Source organism: Lynx rufus, unplaced genomic scaffold (assembly GCF_022079265.1).
Source record: "Lynx rufus isolate CCGP_SWC_20201006 ecotype Redwood Valley unplaced genomic scaffold, mLynRuf1.p SCAF_10, whole genome shotgun sequence".
NCBI lineage: Eukaryota > Metazoa > Chordata > Mammalia > Carnivora > Felidae > Lynx > Lynx rufus.
The window spans coordinates 69,620,996-69,629,086 of NW_025814824.1; the positions used below are offsets into that span (position 1 = coordinate 69,620,996).

The 8,091-nt window shown below is 41.3% G+C and overlaps 1 pseudogene; it reads right to left on the reverse strand.

The window, feature by feature from the left end:
- Window positions 1–4,238: 4,238 nt before the first annotated feature.
- Window positions 4,239–6,904, reverse strand: LOC124524489 (proteasome subunit alpha type-7-like; annotated as a pseudogene).
- Between the last annotated feature and the right edge of the window lie 1,187 nt (window positions 6,905–8,091).

Consider the following 8,091-nt stretch of genomic DNA (forward strand, 5'->3'; position numbering starts at 1 on the left):
CAGGCAAAAAAAAAAAAACAGACTCTTAAATACTGAAAACAAATTGGAGGTTGACAGTGGGGAGATGGGTAGGGGGATGGGTGAAATAGATACAGAGCATTAAGAGTACACTCAATGTGATCAGCACTGAGTGATGTATAGAATTGTTGAATCATTATATTATACACCTGAAACTAATACAGTGTATCTTATTATATTTCAATTAAAAATTTGAAAATTTTTAAAAAGACATGGATGGTAAGAGAGTTTGAGTAGTATTCAGGAAACAATGAACATTTTTAAACTTATTCTGTCTTGTTCCAAAAATTATTTAAGACAGGGACAAAGAGTAGATCCATTTGGTTAGAAGAAAGGGTTCATCTAAAGCAGAGGTTAAGCAAATGTTTCATAAAAGTTCAAACAGTAAATATTTCGAATTTTGTGGACCATACAGTCTCTGTCACAACTATTCAGTTCTGCTGCACAAAAGTCACCATAGATAACACGTAAATGAATGAGATTGACTCGGTTCCAGTAAAACTTTATTTACAAAAACAGGCCCAGCACTTAGTTTGTTGATCTCTATTTAGAGGAATCATGGAAGGTATAGTTGAAAGGGCAGGTTGGGACTGTAATAATCCAAAATGTCAATGAATTTAGACTTTCTTTGGTGAACATTCAGAAGTTCCCAGAGATTTTTTTGAGCAGGTATCTGATGGAGAGAGGAACATTTTAATCACAATCAGAGTGAAATGCTTGGAAGATTAATCTGGTAATGACAGATAAAATTAATTCAAGGTGTGAGAACGGGAAAAATGGAAGAAGGAGAGAAGTTAAGTGACTACTGCAAGAGTCCAAGCTAAGAAGAAAAAGGGCCTGAATGGGGCTGGTGTAATTGGACATAAGAGGAAAGGATGGAAATAAAATAAACTTAATTTTTTTAAGTTTATTTATGTATTTTGAGAGCCAGAGAGAGACAGAGAGAGAGAGAGAGAGAGAGAGAGAGAATCCCAAGCAGGCTCTACACTGCCAGCACAGAGCCCAACGCAGTGCTCAGTCTCATGAACCATGAAATCATGACCCTAGCTGAAACCAAGAGTCGGACACTCAGCTGACTGAGCCACTCTGATACCCCATAAATAAACTTTAAATTTTTTTTTTCAACGTTTATTTTTATTTTTGGGACAGAGAGAGACAGAGCATGAACGGGGGAGGGGCAGAGAGAGAGGGAGACACAGAATCAGAAACAGGCTCCAGGCTCTGAGCCATCAGCCCAGAGCCCGACGCGGGGCTCGAACTCACGGACCGCGAGATCGTGACCTGGCTGAAGTCGGACGCTTAACCGACTGCGCCACCCAGGCGCCCCCAAATAAACTTTAAAGAGAAGAACTGACAGACTTTGAAAACTGACTTAGATACCATGGCAAGGGAGACAGAGAAAACAAAAAATAACTCAGAGTTTTAAGTACACACTTTGGAATGAAGCAGACCTGAGTTTGAATTATTTGTTCCAACATTTACTGAGCAAGTTATAAAATTTCAGTTTCAGTTCCCTCATCTGTAAAAGGAGTAAGAGCAGTGCCTCAGAATGCAGTCGGGCAGATGGAATAAAAATAATGCCAGTAAATCCCCTAGCACCATAACTAATATTTAGCTATTATTCATTAAAGGGCAGCGACCATGACATTGATTATGCCAAAAGATCATTCTCCAATCCCCACCCCATTCTAGTAACAATTTTGTCACCAAATTTTTTCATTTTAAGTATCAAGAGCATTGCATGGTATCCCATTGTGTGTAGGTTCCATAGCTCCTGAGCCAAAGTCAGACACTCAACTGTCTGAGCCATCCAGGCACCCTGTAGTTTCCATAATTTAACCAATCCTCCATTTTTAGACATCTTGTTTCCACTATTTTGCTGTTTTTTAAATCATTTAGGATATTTTCAACTCCAAGGGAAATAAACAATCCAAATCAAAATATTTTTTTTAAATAAAGGAAATAGGTTGGGGCAAAAAGAACACTTCAGTGGAGAAAGGAACAAATCTTGTCAATTGTCTCCTGTTATTCTCCCACCTCCCTGTATGGATTATATTACCCTTGGAATACAACATTCAACTTTTTTAATTGCAAAGACGCCAAATAATGGGGCTATATCAAAGGCCACAGGCAAAAAGAACTTCTCTTAACAAAGCTATATTTTCCTCCCTTTCTGCATTCAGATGGGCCACCTTCAGCTCAACTTGTCCCTTTCTTGTAGAATCCTACTGAAGACAGAATTATGCCACCCATGTTAACACCCTGAGTTACTCCTATCACACCGCCCCCGCCCCGTACTATATCTCTGAAGGCATACAGTCAAGATTCTAAAGTGAGAGGTTAAGAGGTTAAGAAAAAGCTTTGCGGTGAGATAACAAGAGTCACCAACTTCTCAACCAGAAAAAATTGGGTCATCTTAGCCCAATACTCTTTCTCCATGATTTGGCCATTTCTACATTTTAGGTCACTTACAGTCCACTCTTGGTACCAAATTATGGATCAGAAAGGGTTGCAAATAACAACAACAATAAAAACAAAAACAAAAGAAGAGCGCCACTCAAAATAACTTAAATGTGCATTATTTCACACAGCAAGAGTAACTGAGTTGAAGAAACTCTTTTATTGGTTAATTTGACATTTATATACAGGCTCATCATCTATCTTTCTCAGTTCATCACTTGCCTATTTATGTCCTGTATCCATTCAATTGTGATATTTGACTTTTTCTTTTGATTTGTAAAAGTCCTTTATATATTAAGAATTTCAGGGGTGCCTGGGTGGCGCAGTCGGTTAAGCGTCCGACTTCAGCCAGGTCACGATCTCGCGGTCCGTGGGTTCGAGCCCCGCGTCGGGCTCTGGGCTGGTGGCTCGGAGCCTGGAGCCTGTTTCCGATTCTGTGTCTCCTTCTCTCTCTGCCCCTCCCCTGTTCATGCTCTGTCTCTCTCTGTCCCAAAAATAAATAAACATTGGAAAAAAAAATTAAAAAAAAAAAAAAGAATTTCAACTATTTTTGCTATCACACATGTTGAAAACATTTTCCCACTTTGATAGCTCCTTTTCAACTTTGTGATGTTTTTGATATACAGAAGTTCATACTTTTGTTCATATATTATAAAGTTATCAATCTGTTTTCTTCAGAGTTGTATATTTAGTTTATTTGCTTAGAAAGCCCTTTCCTAAGACTGAATAACTCTTATATTTTCTTCTAAAATATTCATGGTTTAAAAACATAGAAATATTTAAGTCCATCTGAAATTTATTTTGGTGCTAAGTGTAAAACAGGAATTTTTTTTTTTTTTTTCCTAAACGGTAGCTAGTTATCCCAAAACACCTTTTAGGGTACATTCCCTCTCTCCTCTGGAATTCATGGTCACCAATGATATACACTAAATTACTATGTAAAGTGTTTAGCCTCTTTTTTTTTTTTTTTAGTCTTTTAAATCTTTTTATTTATTTTTGAGAGAGAAAAAGAGAGAGACAGAGCCTGAGCAGGGGAGGGGCAGAGAGAGAGGGAGACACAGAATCCAAAGCAGGCTCCATCCAGGCTCCAATCTGTCAGCACAGAGCCTGACTCAGGGCCCAAACTCACAGACCACGAGATCACAACCTGAGCCAAAGTCAGACACTTAACCGACTGAGCCACCCAGGCGCCCCAGTGGATTTAGCCTCTTGAGCTCCCATTCCATTTCTTTCATATGTCAGCCTATTCATGGGCCACTGTCACTATTTTCATTGTTGTAGCATGAAAGTGTGTTTGCTACAAGGCATGGAATATCCCTACACATATCTCTTCTTTTTGAGAAGACCCTTTAAAAAAAAAAAAAAAAGGTTAACAAATATAGAAGCTTACTGCAGGACACTGAGACATTAGATGAATGGAATAGAAATACCTACATATCATTTTGAGAATCATCCATGATCTAAATTTAAAAATCACTACAAGATTGTCAACATCATGATGCTTTCTCTTTTTTTTAATTTTTTTTAACATTTATTTTTGAGAGAAAGAGAGAGAACACAAGTGGGGGGAGCCACACAGAGAGAGAGATACAGAGAGAGAGAGAGAGAGGGAAACACAGAATCCCAAGAAGGCTCCAGGTTCTGAGCTGTCAGCATAGAGCCCGACACGGGCCTGGAACCCACAAACAACAAGATCATGACCTGAGCCAAAGTTGGACACTCAACCGACTGAGCCACCCAGGCACCCCATCATGCTTTCTTTTTATTTCTTCTTTTCGGTTTTTTTTCTCTTTTTCAATTTCATACTTCTCAATTTCTTCAGGATTTAAAATCTTGAGGGTTGATCTCATCTCATGACAACCAGTTCAATGTTTTTGTCACCAGACTGAACCACTTCCAGGAAAGCCGATAACCAGTATAATGATCAGGTCATCCCTCTCTATGGCTTCATCAGTGTAATTGGTCTCTAGAAACTCATGCGGGGGGCACCTGGGTGGCTCAGTCGGTTAACTATTGGACTCTTGATTTCCCGTCAGGTCCTTATCTCACAGTTCCTAGGTTCAAGCCCCCCCCCCCCTTCAGGCTCTGTGCTGTCAGTACAGATCCTACTTGGGGTTCATTCTCTTTCTCTCTTTCTGTCTCTCTCTCTCTCAAAATAAATAAACATTTAAAAAAGAAAAAGAAACTCACAAATGGACTTGGAACCCCAACCTATGGCATTGGCTTTCCAGGCATGGTATGTCCCTGCGGGTCAGTCTGATACAGCCTGAAGATGCCACCAAAGTCGAAACCCACAATAAGAGCAGAGATGCCAAAAGGCCTGTGCCCATTGCCCTGTGTGCAGTGTTGCTTCAGGCTGGCCATGTAGCAGGTCATTGTACTCCACGGTGACTGGGTCCTCCATGGTCAGTCAGCCGGTGACTCTGGCATTCCACCCTGGCCCTGATGATGACCATCCTCAGATCGGCAGTGAACCCTGCAAGTACCACGCAGACGCTGTCATCCAACGCACAGATCTTGCACATGGTTCTCTCATCCTACAGTTTGGCCACTGACTTCTTCTCCATGCCCAGAACAACAACGTCCTTTCCTCACAGGCCAACCGCAGTCGAGCCCCTCTTCATGGCCTCCTGTGCATACTCCACTTGGAAGAGGTGACAGTGGGACGAGAAGACGGTGATGACATGGTCGTAGCTCAGGTTGGCGGCTTGGAGGCGGGCCTGGGCAAAGCGCACACTCACGGCCACACGGCCCGAGGTTCACAATGCCTCTGAGAAGACTCTTGGTTGATTGGAATTTTTTTCTGTCAGATGATCTTTGCATTTGTTTTTGTTAAGCTGCCCTCCCCCCAAACTATGGTTTGGTTGTAATAGAAATAAATGTTGACATTAATTATGGAGAGAAATGGAATTTTTATAATATTGAGTCTTTCCACCCTGAAACATCTTCATCATCCCATTTATCTAGTTGTCTTTAGGAACTCCCTGTGAAGTTTTATAGTTTTCTTCATATGATATACATATACATATACATATACATGTATTTCTTAATTTCCAGGGCTTGGGGGTAAGGGTAGTCTTATAGTATTATTATAGTCTTATTGTTGCTATTATAAGATATTTTCTATCATCTTATTCATAATTATTTTCTAGTTGGCTGTATTTTGTATGTCCAACTTAACTAAACTCATTAGGACTCTTGATTTTTCTAAGACTCTTAATTTTTCAGGTGATTGTTATTGACTCTGCAGGTAGGTAATCTTTTCCTTTGCAACTAGGATTTCCAATATTATGTCTGTTTTTTTCCCATTTTATTATGTTGAACAGAATTGAATTTTCAGGAAAATGTAATATATTAGTGACAGCAACCATCTTAATACCTTGCTGTTAATGTTAAAAGGAATGCTTCAAATATTAGGATAAAGCACATGAAATTGCCGTTTTCCAGCCCCCATTCCACCCCCCCAAAAATCAAGTGTCAGCAATTTCCTATCTTTCAATCTATTATTTGGCCATTTGGTGAATTTCAAATAGGAATTCATATTGATTAAACAAAAATTTTTGAGTGTGTTCAGTGTGACAGACATGGAATTAAGCTGTGGGGATATAACTCTAAGCGAGACAAACACAGTTTCTGCCATCTTGGAGTTAATATTACTATGGGAAAAAGCAGATATAGTTCAGCTAACCAAAAAAAAAAAATTAATGAACCAATTAAAATAGTGAAAAAGCTGAGAGGAATTATGTGCTAGGAAGTGGAGCAAGGGCACAGCTCAGACAGGATCAGTCCTTTTAAGGTGGGACACTGAAGCTGAGAGCCAAAGCCTGAGACACAGCCACCCACACGACGAGCTCTGAGGATCAGTCCGGGCAGAGACAGCTAAGAACAGGCTCTGAAAGGAAACTTGGCTGGTGAGTTCCTGAATCTATGGTCATGTGGCCAGAATGCCACAAAGTGGGTCCCCAAGCCACAGGCCAAACCTGAGCTGGTGACGGTGCAAACAGAGTTTTGAACTGAATGTGGATTAAGATTTAGGTTTGGAATGGTCTTGTTAATTGAAAATTAGATCTCTTTCACTGATAGAAGTGACAAGCAAGTGACAGGATCTGTTCCGAGTTGGTACACGGGGTGGGAGAAGGGGTGTGATGGAGCACCTTCAGAGGCACTGGTGACAGAGATAAATAAAACCTGATAGTACCCTACTGCATTCAGTCATCCTATAAACCAGTTCCACAGGCTGCAGAGGCAAGCTGAGGATACATCTGTGTAGGTGTTGAACTTCATTTTGCAAACCAAAAGGAAGCAGTAATGCTTTCTGAGCAAACGCTTGATTCTCCAAAATCAGAGAAAGGATCACAGGACCCTAAGACAGAAGAGGAACAGGGATGTGCCTCTCTGTGGCTCTCACCTGTGGCTGGGCCTGCATTATTTGTACATCTTTTAAAATCCAGCAAAAAGTCCCAATGAAACAAATTTTCACAGCTACCCCCCAGGCCAGAAAGTGACATAAAAGTTGTTCCACTCGCCTGTTGTCATATTTCAGAAAAGATGAACAAGTTGTATGTGAAGCTGGATGAAAGACCAGTGGCAGAGAAAAGCCAGAGCTGGGTTCCAGCCAAGTCTATAAAGACAAGGGAAAATTCTGGAGGGTAAAGCTTATATGACAATGGGCATTCTAGCAGGTAGGTAAGGCATAAGCATAGGGTCCAAAGGAGGAAGGCTCAGTAAACGGTGGGAGTCCTAGAGGAACATACATATGGTATGGTTAGGAAGAGGCAGAGTGTGACAAGGGTCAGGGGACACTTGAAAGCCCAGGCTTTAGTGGTTGATACTATATGGCAGAAGTGGCAATGAGAGGTCATCACATCCCTGTCCCCAGGAGGCAACTGGTTCCCAGGCCAGATCAAGGCTCTAGACCTTGCAACAGGCTTATATGACCAGACAGATCATTTGATCCAGAATATACAACACAAAAAGAATCTCCAAGGGGCTGAGGGTGTTTACTCGGGTCCAAAGGGATCTAAGGCCTGGGCAGAGGCCAGTTGAAAGAAGGAAAGTCAATGAGTCTAGCGTGGGAGAAGGTAACAAAGCAGAGGCAAGGCAGGGACAGGGTCTATTTGGCCTCACAGGACTTTCTAGGGCTGATGACAGCAGCCATCCAACCTCACCCCTTTCCCTCTCCTTGAGGAGGCTCTCCTCTCCCTCATAGCCTTTCCCTGCTTATGCCTGGGCATGTTAAAACTCTGACGTGAGTTACTGGAAACGTAACTTGCTACTTGCATGTAACGATGTAACAAAAGAACAAGGAAACACTGTGAGCGTCACAGGAGAGACTCAGGACCAATGGGCCACTGGTCGCCACGGTAACCACAATCAAAACAAGGATTCCAGCTTTCCTGAAGCCCTTGTTTAATGATGATTGTGTTACAGAGAGAGAGAAACTAATCCCACAGTGCATTATAAACAGAGTTGCTAGTATCCAACATCATCAATGACGGAGAAAAATAACTTCTAACTGGACAAAGTACATTTCTCAGGGTTTATGTGCGTCTCATGCCAAAAACAAAACAAAGCAAAACCACCAACCCATGGAGGGAATCTCAGCTCAGCTTG